Consider the following 18,626-nt stretch of genomic DNA (forward strand, 5'->3'; position numbering starts at 1 on the left):
CAACAGAGTTATTTGTGTCTGAACAATCAGGAGATACTATTACTGTTTTTCTGCTTTTCTTTACAGAAAAAATACCAAAGATGGATAATAGAGATTTTTTACCCTGGGACGGCAAAATCACAGTTTTAATTTACTGGTGTATACCAGACTCGTTTAAACAGATATATTTGTGTCTGAACAATCAGGTGACACTAATACTGTTTTTCTTTATGGCAAAAAATGCCAAAAGCAGGATAATACAGAGATTTGACCCGTGGAACAGCAAAACCACAGTTCTATTTCTTGGGCCTACACCAGACTATTTTCAACAGATATATTGGTGTCTGAACAATCAAGAGACACTATTACTGTTTTTCTTTACGGCAAAAAATGCCAATAGCAGGATAATAGAGATTTTTAACCATGGAACGGCAAAACCACAGTTATAATTTACTGGTGTATACCAGACTCTTTTAAACAGATATATTGGTGTCTGAACAATCAGGAGACACTATTACTGTTATTCTTTACGGAAAAGATACCAAAAGCTGTATAAAAGAGATTTTTTACCGTGGGATGGCAAAATCACAATTATAATTTACTGGTGTATACCAGAATCTTTTAAACAGATATATTTGTGTCTGAACAATCAGGAGACACTATTACTGTTTTTCTTTACGGAAAAAATACCAAAAGCTGGATAATAGAAATTTTTTACCGTTGAAAGGCAAAATCACAGTTATAATTTACTGGTATATACCAGACTCTTTTAAACAGATATATTTCTGTCTGAACAAGCAGGAGACACTATTACTGTTTTTCTTTACTGCAAAAAATGCCAAAAGCAGGATAATATAGAGATTTGACCCGTGGAACTGCAATACCACAGTTCTATTTCTCGGGCCTACACCAGACTATTTTAAACAGATATATTTGTGTCTGAACAATTAGGAGACACTATTACTGTTTTTCTTTACGGCAAAAAATGCCAAAAGCAGGATAATTGAGATTTTTCACCTTGAAACGGCAAAACCACAGTTATAATTTGCTGGTCTATACCAGACTATTTTCAACATATATATTTGTGTCTTAACAATCTGGAGACACTATTACTGTTTTTCTTTACGGAAAAAATACCAAAAGCTGGATAATAGAGATTTTTTACCATGGGACAGCAAAACCACAGTTATAATTTACTGGTGTATACCAGACTATTTTAAACAGATATATTTGTGTCGGAACAATCAGGAGACACTATTACTGTTTTTCTTTACGGAAAAAATACCAAAAGCTGGATGATAGACATTTTTTACCATGGGACGGCAAAACCACAGTTATAAATTACTGGTGTATACCAGACTCTTTTAAACAGATATATTTGTGTCTGAACAATCAGGAGACACTATTACTGTTTTTCTTTATGGCAAAAAATGCCAAAAGCAGGATAATACAGAGATTTGACCCTTTTGACTGCAAAACCACAGTTCTATTTCTCGGGCCTACACCAGACTATTTTCAACAGATTTATTTTTGTCTGAACAATCAGGAGTCACTATTACTGTTTTTCTTTATGGCAAAAAATGTCAAAAACCAGGATATAAGAGATTTTTCACCGTGGAATGGCAAAACCACAGTTATAATTTACTGGTGTATACCAAACTCTTTTAATCAAATATATTGGTGTCTGAACAATCAGGAGACACTATTACTGTTTTTCTTTACGGAAAAAATACCAAAAGCTGGATAATAGAGATTTTCTACCGTGGAACGGCAAAACCACAGTTTTAACTTACTGGTGTAGACCAGACTCTTTTAAATAGATATATTTGCGGCTGAGCAGTGAGCGACACACTCAAACTGTTTTTTTTTAGTCAAAAATGACCCATAAGTAGAGATGAGCGTTGTTCTACTCGAACTGTTCGCCAATCTCAAATTCGAGCTGTTTTGGGCGGTGTTCGAGCCGTTCGGCGAACACGAACGATTTGAGAAAAATTCGGCTGTTCGAGGTTATGTTCGATAACTGTTCGTGCACCAAAATCATAACTGGATTTTTTCTCAGTAATGATGAAAATTAATGTTAATACGCAGTTTTAGTGTACAGCGGGGTGGGGGGAGGGGCAGGGGATGGATCTCTGCAGGAATAATGAAGATCTCCATTTTTTTTTCTCTTTCCCGCATTTACAGTGGGGAGGTGCAATCTGTCAGCCTATCAGCAGCGCACACACGGAGCGAAGTGCTTTTTTTCACACAAGCAAGGGCATGTGTCATTGGCAGTGTATGTCACATGTCCTTGCCCTATAAGACCAAGCCATTTTCCCCGTCGCCACCATTTTCTCACTGCTGCAGCTGCGTGTTAGACGGCACCGCTGTTGCTGTGTGTGCTATACCTTGTTAATTTCAAGCCAATTTTTGCACAAATCTACAGATAGCTTGGGAGTAGGGAATAGTTGTGATTGCAGTCCTTTTAAGGACTAGGTTACAGCATTTCCTACGACTTTTATCAGGCAGGTCTGTGCTCTTAAATAGATAGGTTGTGGGAGTAAAGACTAATTGTAATTGGAGTCCTTTTCAGGACTAGGTTACATGAGTTCCTATCAGTTTTTGCCAGGCAGGTCTGTGCCAGTGCTGTGCAAGTTTTTTTCACAGCATTTGGCTGAATCTAGCAAAGCTAATCCTTTTTGGCCTATTGCAGAGTGTGTTAGTCAGTGGAGTAGCCTATCTGTGTTGCAAGATATACCACCTGTGTATAGAATACCAATTTTTTTTCTGCACCTAGTGAAGTATAATCTTTTGGGCATAGCATCATTCTATTAGTCCATCTATTCTGACCTCCATCAGGTTGCAAATTGAATATAATTTTTTTCTGCATCTAGCTCTGAAAAAATATTGGGCTTCTAGCTGTGTGTGGGACTTGTTGTATTAGTCCATCTATACTGACCTCCATCAGGTTGCAAACTGAATATATTTTTTTCTGCATCTACCTCTGAAAAAATATTGGGCTTCTATCTGTGTGTGGGACTTGTTCTATTAATCCATCTATACAGACCTCCATCAGGTTGCAAACTGAATATAATTTTTTTCTGCATCTAGCTCTGAAAAAATATTTGGCCTTCCAGCAGTGTGTGGTACTTTCTCTATTAGTCCATCTTTACTGACCTCCATCAGGATGCAAATTAAAAATAATTTTTATCTGCATCTACCTCTGAAAAAATATTTGGGCTTCTAGCTGTGTGTGGGACTTGTTCTATTACTCCATCTATACTGACCTCCATCTGGTTGCAAATTGAATATAATTTTTTTCTGCATCTAGCTCTGAAAAAATATTGGGCTTCTAGCTGTGTGTGGGACTTGTTGTATTAGTCCATCTAGACTGACCTCCATCAGGTTGCAAACTGAATATATTTTTTTCTGCATCTACCTCTGAAAAAATATTGGGCTTCTAGCTGTGTGTGGGACTTGTTCTATTAATCCATCTATACAGACCTCCATCAGGTTGCAAACTGAATATAATTTTTTTCTGCATCTAGCTCTGAAAAAATATTTGGCCTTCTAGCAGTGTGTGGGACTTTCTCTATTAGTCCATCTATACTGACCTCCATCAGGTTGCAAACTGAATATAATTTTTTTCTGCATCTAGCTCTGAAAAAATATTTGGCCTTCTAGCAGTGTGTGGGACTTTCTCTATTAGTCCATCTATACTGACCTCCATCAGGTTGCAAACTGAATATAATTTTTTCTGCATCTAGCTCTGAAAAAATATTTGGCCTTCTAGCTCTGTGTGGGACTTTCTCTATTAGTCCATCTATACTGACCTCCATCAGGTTGCAAATTAAAAATAATTTTTATCTGCATCTAGCTCTGAAAAAATATTTGGGCTTCTAGCTGTGTGTGGGACTTGTTCTATTCCTCCATCTATACTGACCTCCATCAGGTTGCAAACTGAATATAATTTTTTTCTGCATCTAGCTCTGAAAAAATATTGGGCTTCTAGCTGTGTGTGGGACTTGTTGTATTAGTCCATCTATACTGACCTCCATCAGGTTGCAAACTGAATATATTTTTTTCTGCATCTACCTCTGAAAAAATATTGGGCTTCTAGCTGTGTGTGGGACTTGTTCTATTAATCCATCTATACAGACATCCATCAGGTTGCAAACTGAATATAATTTTTTTCTGCATCTAGCTCTGAAAAAATATTTGGCCTTCTAGCAGTGTGTGGGACTTTCTCTATTAGTCCATCTATACTGACCTCCATCAGGTTGCAAATTAAAAATAATTTTTATCTGCATCTACCTCTGAAAAAATATTTGGGCTTCTAGCTGTGTGTGGGACTTGTTCTATTACTACATCTATACTGACATCCATCAGGTTGCAAATTGAATATAATTTTTTTCTGCATCTAGCTCTGAAAAAATATTGGGCTTCTAGCTGTGTGTGGGACTTGTTGTATTAGTCCATCTATACTGACCTCAATCAGGTTGCAAACTGAATATATTTTTTTCTGCATCTACCTCTGAAAAAATATTGGGCTTCTAGCTGTGTGTGGGACTTGTTCTATTAATCCATCTATACAGACGTCCATCAGGTTGCAAACTGAATATAATTTTTTTCTGCATCTAGCTCTGAAAAAATATTTGTCCTTCTAGCAGTGTGTGGGACTTTCTCTATTAGTCCATCTATACTGACCTCCATCAGGTTGCAAATTAAAAATAATTTTTATCTGCATCTAGCTCTGAAAAAATATGTGGGCTTCTAGCTGTGTGTGGGACTTGTTCTATTACTCCATCTATACTGACCTCCATCAGGTTGCAAATTGAATATAATTTTTTTCTGCATCTAGCTCTGAAAAAATATTGGGCTTCTAGCTGTGTGTGGGACTTGTTGTATTAGTCCATCTATACTGACCTCCATCAGGTTACAAACTGAATATATTTTTTTCTGCATCTACCTCTGAAAAAATATTGGGCTTCTAGCTGTGTGTGGGACTTGTTCTATTAATCCATCTATACAGACCTCCATCAGGTTGCAAACTGAATATAATTTTTTTCTGCATCTAGCTCTGAAAAAATATTTGGCCTTCTAGCAGTGTGTGGGACTTTCTCTATTAGTCCATCTATACTGACCTCCATCAGGTTGCAAACTGAATATAATTTTTTTCTGCATCTAGCTCTGAAAAAATATTTGGCCTTCTAGCAGTGTGTGGGACTTTCTCTATTAGTCCATCTATACTGACCTCCATCAGGTTGCAAACTGAATATAATTTGTTTCTGCATCTAGCTCTGAAAAAATATTTGGCCTTCTAGCAGTGTGTGGGACTTGTTCTATTAGTCCACCTATACTGACCTCCATCAGGTTGCAAATTCAAAATAATTTTTTCTCTGCATCTAGCTCTGAAAAAATATTTGGCCTTCTAGCAGTGTGTGGGACTTTCTCTATTAGTCCATCTATACTGACCTCCATCAGGTTGCAAACTGAATATTTTTTTTTCTGCATCTACCTCTGAAAAAATATTTGGGCTTCTAGCTGTGTGTGGGATTTGTTCTATTAGTCCATTTATACTGACCTCCATCAGGTTGCAAATTGAATATAATTTTTTTCTGCATCTAACCCAGCCAATAGTTTTGGCCTAATACCACAGTTTGGCCACTCAGCTCTGCTCGGTTCCCATCCATTGTTTTTTTGTGCAAACAACTCCAGAGTTGTGAATTAGTTAACCACCAAAATGAGTGGAAAAAGGCCTGCTGCTGGTGGAAAGGGGAATAGGCGTGTTGGGAAGGGGAAAAAAGGTTGTGTCCGTGGGGTAGGTGTTAAAGCAACAGTAACATCTGCAGAAGAAAGACCATCTTCCAGCCAAACTAAAATGTCTACTTCTTTTAGCGTACAATGTGATAAGACCCCTTTCTTACGGCCACACCAATCGCTACAAATTCCAGATGAGGCACAAAAACAGCAGGTGCTTCAACGGATATCAAGTGCTCCTTTAAGTGGGCTCTCCTCCACATCAACTTCAACATCACAAATGCTCCAGTCCTCAAAGGTGTCACCCCAATCGCACTTGCTTCCTCACAGCTCCCAAATCTCCAGCTGCCCGTCTGAGTATGAGGTAGAACAGATGGTTGAGTCTGCAGAGCTGTTTACTCATACTATAGCCTGGGAATCAGAGGTCGACTCCAGCGCTTCTGTGAATCCAGACGAGGAAATGATCTGCACTGATGCCCAGAATCTTTATGAGTCGAATCCAGGACCAGACGCAGAATGTTCTGACCATAATGTAGACCCTCATTCCCAAACTGTAACTCCTTTTGGTGGAGACAATGAGGAAGACGATGATGAGACTCAAATACCTGATTGGAGCGACAACTTTAGTTTTTTGTCAGGGCAGGAACAGGTTGGCTCTGAGGACGACGGATGTGATAACGCACAGGGTGATGATGATGAGGTTGGAGATCCCACTTACTGTCAACCCACAGTCAGCCAAGAGATGAGGTCAGCAGAGGAGGTGGAGGAAGATGCTAGTGACGACGAGGTCAGGTTGCGCCTTCCTGGACAGAGACGTAGTACTGGAAGCACGTCAACAACTGCATCCTCAAACACAACTCTGCCTCTCACCACAAGTCGTGGTGGCTCTTCAGGTCGCATGGGTGCTAAGCCTTGCATAGCCTGGGTATTTTTTCAGATCGATAAAGATGACCCAACTCGTGTTATCTGTAACATTTGTCAGCAAAAGCTAAGTAGAGGCCAAAAAATACATAGTTTGAGTACTTCATGCATGAACCGGCACATGGACATGAAGCATAAGTTGCAGTGGGAAGCTCAGTGTGCTACAATGCGGCCTAGCCGGCCGGGCCAACCACCGTCTGCCATATCTTGTGAATCCGCGGCCTCTTCATCCTCTGTGACTGGGGGGACAGCAGTCACACCTGTTTTGGGGCGCAGACCTGCCACCTCTTTACCCGCAACAGCCAGCGTGATTGGCAGGTCATCATTTTCTTTGGAGGTGGTAACACCAGCTGGTGTTGAGCGCTGTCCGACATCGATAGCACCACCTTTGGATCAAGGCAACCTAACATGTCCGCCTGCATCTTCCTCACAGACCGGCAGTTTGCCGGGGACACCCTTATCAACCCCGTCTAAGCACAATAGCCAGCCCTCGGTCCCTCAGATGTGGACAAGTAAAAGACCATTTCCTCCTAGCCATGAGAAAGCTAAAAGGTTGAATTTCACCATCTGAAAGCTCTTGGCTACAGAAATGCTGCCTTTACGCCTGGTGGACACAGAGGATTTTCGAGACCTTATGTCCGTCGCAGTGCCCCAGTACCAGATGCCCAGTCGGCACTGCTTCTCAAAGAAAGGTGTGCCTGCGCTCCACCAGCATGTCGCACACAACATCACCGCTTCTTTGAGAAACTCTGTGTGTGACAGGGTGCATTTCACCACAGACACTTGGACGAGTAGGCATGGACAGGGGCGTTACATGTCGCTGACTGGGCACTGGGTAACTATGGTGACAGCAGGACAAGGGGCTGCTGTCCAAGTCTTGCCGTCCCCACGAGTTGTGCGTCAATCCTCTTTATGTCAAAGTTCCTCCACTGCTTCTGCCTCCTCAACCTCATCTCGGTCTTCCACCTGCACCCAAAGCCTGTCTGGTCATGCCACAAGCTTTCTATCTGCGCATAAGGGATCCTGCACACCTCCTTACTATGCTGGCAGTAGGGCTCAACGTCATCAGGCGGTTTTTACTTTGAAATGTCTGGGAAATGTGAGTCACACAGCTGAGGAGTTGTGGTCAGCTCTGGAGAACCAATTTCATGAATGGTTGTCTCCACTGGACCTGAAACCAGGGAAGGCCGTGAGCGACAATGCTGCAAACCTGGGTGCGGCCCTTCGCCGGGGCAATGTCACACACGTGCCTTATATCGCTCACGTGTTGAACCTGGTTGTCCAGCAATTTTTAGCCCACTATCCCAGACTAGATGGCCTTCTGCAGAGGGCACGGTCGCTGTGTGCTCACTTCCGCTGTTCGGATCCCGCAGCTCAGCAACTTACATCTCTACAGAAGTCGTTGGGCCTGCCACTTCACCGGCCAAAATGCGATGTGCCTACCCGGTGGAATTCAACTCTGCACATGTTGCAGCGACTGTGGCAGCACCAACAAGCCCTGGTGCAATACGTTCTGACGTATAGCCTGGGCCAACGAGATCCAGACGTGGGGCAAATCACGCTGGAGGAGTGGTCTCAGATCAGGGACCTATGCACCCTTCTGCACAGTTTTGAAATGGCGACGAAGATGTTTAGTGCTGACGATGCCATTATCAGCATGACTATTCCGGTGATTTACATGCTGGAGCACATGTTAAACAGAATTCGGAGTCAGGTGGTGGCACAAGAGGAGGTGGAGGAAGTAGAGGAGGAGGAGTTGTATGCGGAAGGGCTAACATCTGCAAGGTCCAGACGGTCGGCAGCACCAAGGCGGCAGGCATGTGAGGGTGGGGGAGATGGTTTTACCAGGGTGCATGGTAGCAGCCAAACTAGTGAGGAAGGTGCAGGAGCCCAGGAAGAAGTGGAGGACGAACTGATGGAAGACTCATCAGATGAGGGAGACCTTGATCACATTTCTGTTGTGCGAGGTTGGGGGGAGAGGACAGAGGAAGGAAGCATGATTGTTACCTCGCCACCAACACAACAGGGACTTGGTGCTCCTGGATGCGCAACACACATGAGTGCCTTCTTGCTGCACTACCTGCAACATGACCCTCGAATTGGGAGAATTAGAAATAATCCTGACTACTGGGTTGCCACACTGTTAGATCCCCGGTACAAAAGTAAATTTGCAGAAATTATTCCTGCCATAGAAAGGGATGCACACATGCAGGAGTATCAGCAGAGACTGTTGCAGAATCTTACATGTGCTTTTCCACAAAACACCAGTGGTGCACGTAGTGAATCTCACAGTTCCAACTTGCCAACCGTGGGACCGTCAAGTGTTCAGCACTCAAACCATAACAGAACCACAGTATCTGCTGGTAACATCAATTTTGCGCAATCATTTCACCACTTTTTTAGCCCATCCTTTGCAAGGCCACAGGAGACAAGAAGTCTGACACATAGTCAACGCCTAGAGACGATGGTACAGGAGTATCTCCAAGTAAACATTGAAGCCATGACTGTGTCACTGGACCCTTGTTCTTTTTGGGCTTCCAATCTGGATAAATGGCCGGAGCTAGCCACTTACGCCTTGGAGATCTTGTCATGCCCCGCAGCCAGCGTTCTGTCTGAACGTGTGTTCAGCGCTGCTGGTGGTGTGCTGACAGATAAGCGCACGCGGCTCTCCACTGATAATGTAGACAGACTCACGTTCATAAAGATGAACAAATCATGGATCCAAAACGACTTTTCTACCCCTGTGTCATCCTGGGGAGAGTAAAAGATGGATGATTGGTTAAAATCACCCTACCAACCGTTTTAAGCTTTCAAATTACTAATCATGTTTATCTGTATCTTGGCTGGAAAATAATTTGGGCTTTGTAGCAGTGTGCAGCACTGATTCTATTAGGCCATCTATAATAAGCTCCACCAGATTTAAAATTACTAATCATGTTTAACTGTATCTTGGCTGGAAAATAATTTGGGCTTTGTAGCAGTGTGCAGCACTGATCCTATTAGGACATCTATACTAAGCTCCACCAGATTTAAAATTAAAAATAATTTTTAGCTGCATCTCGCCCGGAAAATAATTTTGGGGCTCCGAGATGCGCAAGACACATAAGTGCCTTCTTGCTGCACTACCTGCAACATTACCCTCATATTGTCAGAATTCGAAGTAATCATGACTACTGGGTTGCCACACTCTTAGATCCGCCAAACTTTTCGATCAACCTTTTCATTTTAATAAAGACCAAAAAAATGGTCAATTTTGAAATTATAAGCATTAGCAGGTTATTAGAAACTGAAATCAAACAGTTTTCAACTCAAAACTTTATGCTAGGTGATGTTACATTTTCACATAGGACCCCTTGTTCGAAAGGAGCTTCTGAACTCTCTCGTCCATTGAATTTGTCAGGTTTTGGATGGTTTCTGCTTCAATTGTTTTGCATGAGGACAGAATACCCTCCCAGAGCTGTTGCTTAGATGTGAACTGCCTCCCGCCATCATAGACAATCCTTTTGATGATGCTCCAGAGGTTCTGAATGGGGTAGAGGTCAGGGGAGCATGGGGGTCACATCATAAGTTTGTCCCTTTTTATGCCCACATCAGCCAGAGATGCAGATGTTTTATGTGCAGTAAGAGATGGTGCATTATCATGCAAAAAAATGATTTTGCTGTGAAATACACGGTTCTTCTTCTTGAACCATGGCAAGAAGTGCTGTTTGAGAAAATCCACATACATTATGGAGTTCATCTTTAGCGCCTTCAGGGATCCTAAAGGGGCCGACAATCTCTCTCCCCATGATTCCAGCCCAAAACATTACTCCACCTCCTCCTTGTTGGCGCTGTAGCCGTGTTTGCGTAGTGTGTCCATCAACCAGCCATCCTCCACTCCATCCATCTGGACCATCGTGCGCTGCACGGCACTCATCCGTGAACAAAACAGTTTTGAAATCAGTCTTCATGTAATGTTTGGCCCACTGGAGCCGTTTCTGCTTGTGTGAAGTGGATAGAGGAGGTCGACAGGATGGCGTATGCACAGCTGCAAACCTCTGAAGGACCCTGCATCTTGTTGTTCGGGGGACGTTGGAGGCACCAGCAGCTTCAAAAACTTGTCTGCTGCTATGACAAGGCTTTTTTGCCGCTGCTCTTTTAACCTGACGTAATTGCTTGTAGGAAAGAGTCCTCAATTTGCCCTTATCAGCACGCACACGTGTGTACTGTGAATCAGCTACATACTTCTTGATTGCCAAGACACTTCATCCTGATCATCGCACAATGTTGATTGTAGTCATGCCTTGACCTAAACACTCCACAATTTGTTGATTCTCAGCAGCCGACACATCCTTTTTCTTTCCCATTTTGGCAGAAAATGTAGGCTGCTTAATAATGTGAGACAGCCTTCTTAAGTAGTCTTGCCTTTCATTATACACACCTGCCAAACTAATTAGCACAGGTGTCTGCAATTGCTTACAGTGATACAAAGAGCCCTGACACACATCACCATCAATGAGTTTAACTGACAAACAAACAAATTCTTTCCTTATCACTCCTAAACACTTTTTGCATAATAATTTGGAACACAGTGTACATGTGCTTTTCCACAAAACACCAGTGGTTCACATAGTGAATCTTACAGTTCTAACTTGCCAACCGTGGTCTGTATGGAATTGTTCAATAAAGGGCCCAAAATTAAGATAACATAGATGGGAGAAGTCTCTATGAATAGGAATTCCTAAGTATTTGCTCCAGGGCAGACCGCTGAGGCTGGTGTTGTGGGTGCAGCAGAGCATAGCATAACTCCCCATGGGAGGAGTATAGCCTCAGGGCAGTGTATGCGGAGGATGGGGGTGATGGTGCAGGGCAGCAGCAGTAACGACACGGAGTCAGTGATGCAGTCCAGGGCCTTTACTCACAGTTCTTATTATCCAGACCACGTCTGCAGGTAACGGCTGCCCACATCGTACTGTGCTCACCAGGTGAGGCGCTCAGACAACTCCCAGATAACTTTGGAGCGCTTCACAGGACCCCCTTTGTGTGTACTTTGTCTGGCCTTTCTTACCAACCCTTCTGTCCGGCTTCCTCGGGCCTCCTCTTGGTAAACTTGGCGCCAGTTTCCCTGACCCTATGTGGTGCCTTCCTAGCGGGTGTAGCGAGGGGCTGCGCCACATAAAATGTCACAGCCTCCGGTTCCTAGCTGAGGGTCGTTTCCTGCCTCCAGTAGTTTCGGGGACCGGTCTCCCCCTTTGGCCTGACCCCTCCACGCAGGTGGATTCGGGCGTGCGGTGGCGACTCGCCCGTCCGCACCCCTGGGATCCCTTCGTTCCTCGTTCCTGGAGCCTTCTCCGCTCCTCTTCCTTCCTTCTCCCTCTTCCAGGCCTGGGCCTCTGTTACTAGGCCCGCCTCCGGAGCAGAGCTCATGCAGAGCCCCTGCTCCCTGCCACTTCTGCTCAGACTTCTCTGCACTGAACTAAGATGGTGCCCACCTTTTATACTCCCTTCTCAATGCACCCAGGAACTGCTTCCTCCCTGCTCCTGCACTACAGGGTTCCCCTTCCTCAGTGTTCCCTCCCCCCACTCCAGCCAGGGACAGGGACTGTCGTGCCCATCTCAGGGGCATATTGGTCGCCCTGCCCCACGGCAATGTGGTGTAATGCATGCAGGTGTCGGGTCCTGATCCACACTCCATCCTTACCTGAGAGTGAGATATCACACCTCTGGGTGAGGTGCAATACCTCTGTAGCAACCGAGCCCTCAGGGTAATACAGTTACATTTATCTTCAGCCTAGGTGACGTATTGCGATACAGGGCCGTGATTTTGGCTATAAAAGGGTCCCCTAGACCCCTACCCCAAGCTTTTTAAGAGAATCATATATGGCGTGCCAGGAGACTCTATGGAATGCTTTCTCAGCATCCAACGAGAGTATCTAATTACAAATTTTTAACTGCATCTAGCCCAGGAAATACTTTGTGTCTAGTAGCAGTGTCTGCTAGTCAGTGGATTATCCCGGCTGTTAAGCAAGCTACACCACCTGTAGTTTTGATACTTAATTTTTTCAAAGGAAATGCTTCGGGACCACGGTGTTAGTATCATTCAGCCATGGAGGGTCCTTGTTGGAGTCGGGGTATCCCCGTAACAAGAAATACACAGACACGTAGTGTATAATCAAGTACTGGGAAGCCCCTGAGCGCGTCTGCCTCTATAGGTGCAGTCCCTTTATTTATATTAATAATCATTTCATTCATTTTTTTTTTTTTTGTCAGACATGCGCAGTAAAATGCCTTTGTTTCACAAGCAGTGAAGTGATGATTCATAACAGTGGAATGTTGATAATTAGTAGAAGGTTGCTGAGACAGCTAAAAACAAGTTACAATCTAGTTTCTGGGCGTCAGTCCAAATGTCCAGATAAGGGAAGAATAACTTCATCTGTGTCTTACATCGTAGTCTTGCGTGAAGTACAACTCCCATCATCCTCTCAGTCCCCCCTTTGATTCTTCCTTATGGACTTTTGGTAGAAGACCTGGTCCGGGAGTTCTTTTCTTTCATATTCTTGAGTCCATATTACAAAGCTTATTTATGCATATTAAAATAATTTTTAATCCTATTTTAAACACTACATATATGACTACTATAACTAGCACAATCTGTAATATACCTTGCAGAATTCCAGCCACCCAACCTCCAATACCCTTAAACCAGTTCTTTGGGTTGAGAAAGGAGAAGGTGTCTGACCACCAGCTATCTTTATTTTGATCATTGTGTCTGTCATATTCATCCCACATCAGCATCAACATTGGATACACAAAGAAAGTGCTGAATATTTTATTAGGAATTCCCATTTGGACCACATGTGGCCTACCTGAAGGTCTAGGCGAGTTGTCGGCTGCTCTTTTGTATAGTGTGTGTTTAGGTACTGCTTGCATATCTACCTGCTGATTCTGAACTACAAATGTGGCCGGTGTTAAGCGTCCTAGAGTACATGCACCTTTTATTCCTACTGGGAGCCATTTGTATGCTCCATTTCCACAAATCCAGAAGGTTCCTTCAGGCAGATCCCATATTGCAGAGTGTTGGAGCACCAACCTATGTACCAAATCTAAAAATTTAGATACATTCTGAAGTATACACCAAGGGGGTTTTTGACCTAATGGACTACAGTATCCTGCATCTGGATTTTCACAAGTCGGTGTACCTGGGTCATATGCACTTGACTCATTACATAATATATTACCTGGTATCTTTGAACATGTATCATTGTTTCCATCGGGGAATAATTGTGAATATTTCCAACCATTATTGTGTATGTATTTTTCTACTATATCAGGTTTAAAAGGTTGAGAAGAAGATACTGTGCTACTAAAACTGAGTTGTATATTTTCTGTAGGAATTAACCCTAAGTCTGTTAGTCCCGTCTTATTTCTAGGAACCCATACACCTCCTTTAAACGCTAAATATTGTAAGTTGTTTATTTTTCCGGTCATATTACCTTGCCACCAGGGAAATCCCACCCACCCCACAACTGGGATGGCAACAGTGGTGTTCCATAATCTAGAATTAACGGTTTGGTTATTTGCTAATTTGTCTGAGCAATTAGTCCATGTAAACACTTCCTCAGGGGTCATGGGTACGGCCAGGAAGGGTATGCTCGTGGCTGATATTGGAGAATGCGTACAAATCCAACAGTCTGCTATTTTCTGTCCGCCATCGAGCAGCCCGTTTACCAATGTCTCATGATGTTTTATAAATTTATTATCTGTAGGTTTTGGGGAACTTAGTTTATCCCACAGGTCTCCCTGATCTATCGTTATAGCTAACACAAGTACAATCACCACTATTTCTTTTTGCAATGGCTTGCATGTACCCATGCTGATTTTCCTTCCAATTTTACTGCAGTTGGAGTTGTCAATAACACCTGATATGGACCCTCAAATCTGGGTTCTAGCGTTCTTCTGTTATGTCTTTTTACGTAGACTTCGTCTCCTGGTTGCAGCTTGTGCGTTCCCTCAATGGAATCTGGATCTGGAATGGAAGAGAACACTAAAGAGTGTATTTTAGACACATGCTTACATAAATTTTGTACATAAGCAGTTAAGCTTTCAGTTTCTAACATTAAAGTCTGTGGGAAATACAATCCTGTATTGGCAACTCTACCAAACAATATTTCATGGGGGGTGAGTTTGCTCTTTCCCTGGGGGGTGTTTCTGACTGAATACAATGCTATTGGGAGACACTCAGTCCATGGTTTCTGTGTTTCTGCCATGGCTTTCTGTATTTTTAACTTAAGTGTTCCATTCATTCTCTCAACCTTACCAGAACTCTGTGGGTGGTAAGGGGTGTGTAGTTCACTTTTTATACACAACATTTTCATTACATTCTGAAAGATCTCTCCAGTAAAATGTGTACCTCTATCTGACTCGATCACTTCTGGGATACCATAACGGGGTACCAGTTCATGTGCTATTTTTACTGCAGTGACTTTAGCCGTGGCTGTATGAACTGGATAAGCCTCTGGCCACCCCGAAAACATGTCCACACATACCAGTACATACTCATAGTATCCATGCTTAGGCATCTGGATGTAATCGATCTGAAGTCTCTGGAACGGATATAGTGGTCTTACATGGTGCTTCTGGGGGGTCTTAACAGTCTGTCCTGGATTGTGGGCTAAACAGATTTCACAAGAACCACATTTTGCTCGAGCTACCTGGCCGAACCCTGGGGCTAACCACTTCTGTCTGACCCTCTGTATCATACCGTTTGCAGACACATGTGTAGGTCCGTGGGCTTCACTGACCACAACAGGGTACCATGCTCGGGGGAGACAAAGCTCATCTCCTTTTCTCCATAGTCCTTCTTTTTCTTCTGCCCCCTGTTTCTGCCACTCTTCTTTTTCTTCTCTACTCACCTGCTGGTGGGCTTCTTTGAGCCGTGTAATTAAGTCAAATTCTGATACTGCACTAATAGTGTGGTCAGTTGTCAGAGGTTTTACTGCAGCTCGCTTAGCAGCCTTGTCGGCTCGGTCATTACCCCTAGCTATCTCGGTGTTGAGTCTTACATGTGCAGGTACTTTTATTACTGCTACTTGTTTGGTTGAGGCAGCTGATTCTAGGATTTGTCTAATCATTTGTCCATGTTTTACTGGTTGACCTGAAGCTGTCATGTAACCTCTAGCTCTCCATATACATCCAAAATCATGTACAATACCATATGCATATCTAGAATCGGTAAAAATATTAGCGGTTTTTTCTTTTGCTAACTGTAATGCTCGTATTAGAGCTAATAGTTCAGCTTCCTGGGCTGAACAGCTGGCCTGCATTGGCTCAGCTTCAATAACATCATAATCTGATACAATGGCATAACCTGTGTGAAAGTTACCAGTTTCATCTGCATACCTACTACCATCTATATACATATGTAGGTCTGGATTGTCAAGAGGGGTGTCCTGTACATTAGGTAGCCCTTGTGTTTCTTGTTCTATACACTGTAAGCAATCATGTATTATATTGTCTTGTTCGTGGTATTGTAAAAAATTTTCATCTTCGTCTTCCTGACCTCCTTCCACTCCCCCCTTTGTCTCTAGTGGTAACAGAGTGGCTAAATTTAGAGACAATATGCGGCGAAAAGTGAGGTTTGGTGGCATTAGTAAGGAGCATTGTAATCTAAGATGTCTAGCCATTGAAATGTGTTTTGGCAATACCTGATTCAGTATGCCATGTACATCATGTGTAGTTTGTACTATTAGGGCATGGTCTAGTACTATTTCTGAGGCTTTTTCTACCAAAAGAGAGACAGCTGCTACTACTCTGACACATGATGGTGCAGCTTTGGTAACATTATCTAATTGAGTAGAATAGTATGCGACAGGTCTTTGTTTATTTTCATGTTTCTGTGTTAGTACTCCTGTAGCATGATTAGACATTTCCGCAGCCATTAATTGGAATGGTTTGGCGTAGTCTGGGATTCCCAAGGCCGGGGCTGACATGAGACCTTTCTTGAGGTCTTGAAAGGCTATGAGTGCTGATTCAGTTAACTGGAAAGGTTCGATTTTTAAACAATCATATAGAGGTTGCATAAGCTGACTAGCATGTATAACCCATTGTCTGCAGTGTGATACTATTCCCAAAAATGCTCTTAATGTTTTGTAGTTCTTGGGAGGAACAAGATCTCTAATGATTTTTAGTCTGTCGGCGGTGAGGTGCCGAATACCTTGTGAAATGCAGTGACCTAGAAATACTACCGTAGTCATACAAAGTTGTACTTTTTTTCTTGTTAACTTTACAGCCCATGTCTGCTAGAAATATTAACAACCTTATTGTGTTGCTGTTTGCGGACTCTTGAGCAGGGGCACATAACAATAGGTCATCAACATATTGGAGAATTATAACCTCATCCGTAGGTTTGAAATTTTGAAGAACTGATCTCATAGCTTCTGAGTACAAGGTAGGTGAATGTATCATACCCTGTGGTAATCTTGTCCATGCTAATTGTCTATTCTTAAATGTAAATGCAAACAGTTTGTAACAGTCTGGGTGTAATGGTACTGAAAAAAAATGCATTTGATAAGTCTATGACAGAAAATACTCGTGCTGTTGCTGGGATCTGTGATAGCAACGTGTGTGGATTTGGCACAACAGGAGTAATAGGTTCCAAAATTTTATTTATCTCTCTTAAATCATGTACCATCCGGTACCTAGCAGCTGACCCCTCAGTAGATTTCTTTTTTACGGGGTACAACGGTGTATTGGCTGGTGACTTTACTTCTATCAGTACTCCAGTTTTTAGATAATCTTTTATCTGTTCTCCTATGGCATGTTCTTGTTGGGCACTAATAGGATACTGTCTCAATTGGGGTAGTGTCACACCTGGAACAGGAGTGACTTTTACTGGAGCTATTGGCATTAGTCCTACATCGGTGTCATGTTGTGCCCATAATTTTTCTGGTACCTCAGAAAGATCTAAAATAATTTGGGTAGGGGCAGGATCTTTCTCATCCTCTAAGGCTTGGACTTTTACAATGTTTTCTAGAGACTCTTGGTCATCAGGCACCAAAATTTGGACTCTACCATCCTTTGTCTCTTACCACTCCTGCTTTTCTAGCCCGAATGTCCTCCCATAGTTTCCTGTTAAACCTGTCATGCCTTGCTACCTGAAAAGTTTTGCAAACTTTCCCTAAATTCTTAGTTGCTTCTACACCACACCTTTCTTTCACGATTGTATAGACATCTTGTTCATCATTTGTGGTCTTAGTCTGTTTGTTGCCCATTTTTCCTGACTATTCTTACCTTAGGAGGCTTTTTGGGTTAGATAAAATATATTCTATATTCTACCTTTCCTCGTTACCTATTCTGTCCTAAGGAGCCAGTATCTGAAACGGTTTCTCTGGACCGTTTTGTCTGAAGTGTAGAGTAATTCTAACACACATATATATGGCAACAAGGGCAAGACCAACAATACATAAAATGAACCATACAGTCTCCATTATATATCGTGTCCCTGGAGTATTATCATTACTTCCATGGGCTCATTCTGTCAATCTCTTATCCGTCAAAAAGGAGGACAAAGGTTCGGGAGTTAAGCGTGAGCGAAGGTTTCCCCGAAAGGACACAACCTTATGACTCAGTTAGGCAATCTCCGTAATACTTATGTCATCTACCTTAGTGCGGCTTATGAGGCTATTCCCGACATCCACATCTCTTTCATACCATCCGTTTCATAACCTTCTCTGACCTCTCCTTCGGCAGATCCTACAGTATATACATGAATGACCCGAGCTATAGGTATCCTTCTCTACTAGTTCCTCAATCCCAACACAAGATATGCATGAAATTTACGGACTATCGCAGAGCAGATGTAAGAGAACTAACAGTGTCTCTTACCTGGCCAGGTTTGTCATCTGCTGTTCCGATGTCCCAATCTCAGCGGTTACTCGTGCCGGTCGATGAACTTGAAGGAATACGCAGACCTCGGGTCCCTGTTCGGGCGCCAGGAATTGTTAGGATCA

The sequence above is a fragment of the Phyllobates terribilis genome, unplaced genomic scaffold (assembly GCF_046119375.1).
Source record: "Phyllobates terribilis strain yellow unplaced genomic scaffold, ASM4611937v1 Scaffold_2__4_contigs__length_985480577, whole genome shotgun sequence".
NCBI lineage: Eukaryota > Metazoa > Chordata > Amphibia > Anura > Dendrobatidae > Phyllobates > Phyllobates terribilis.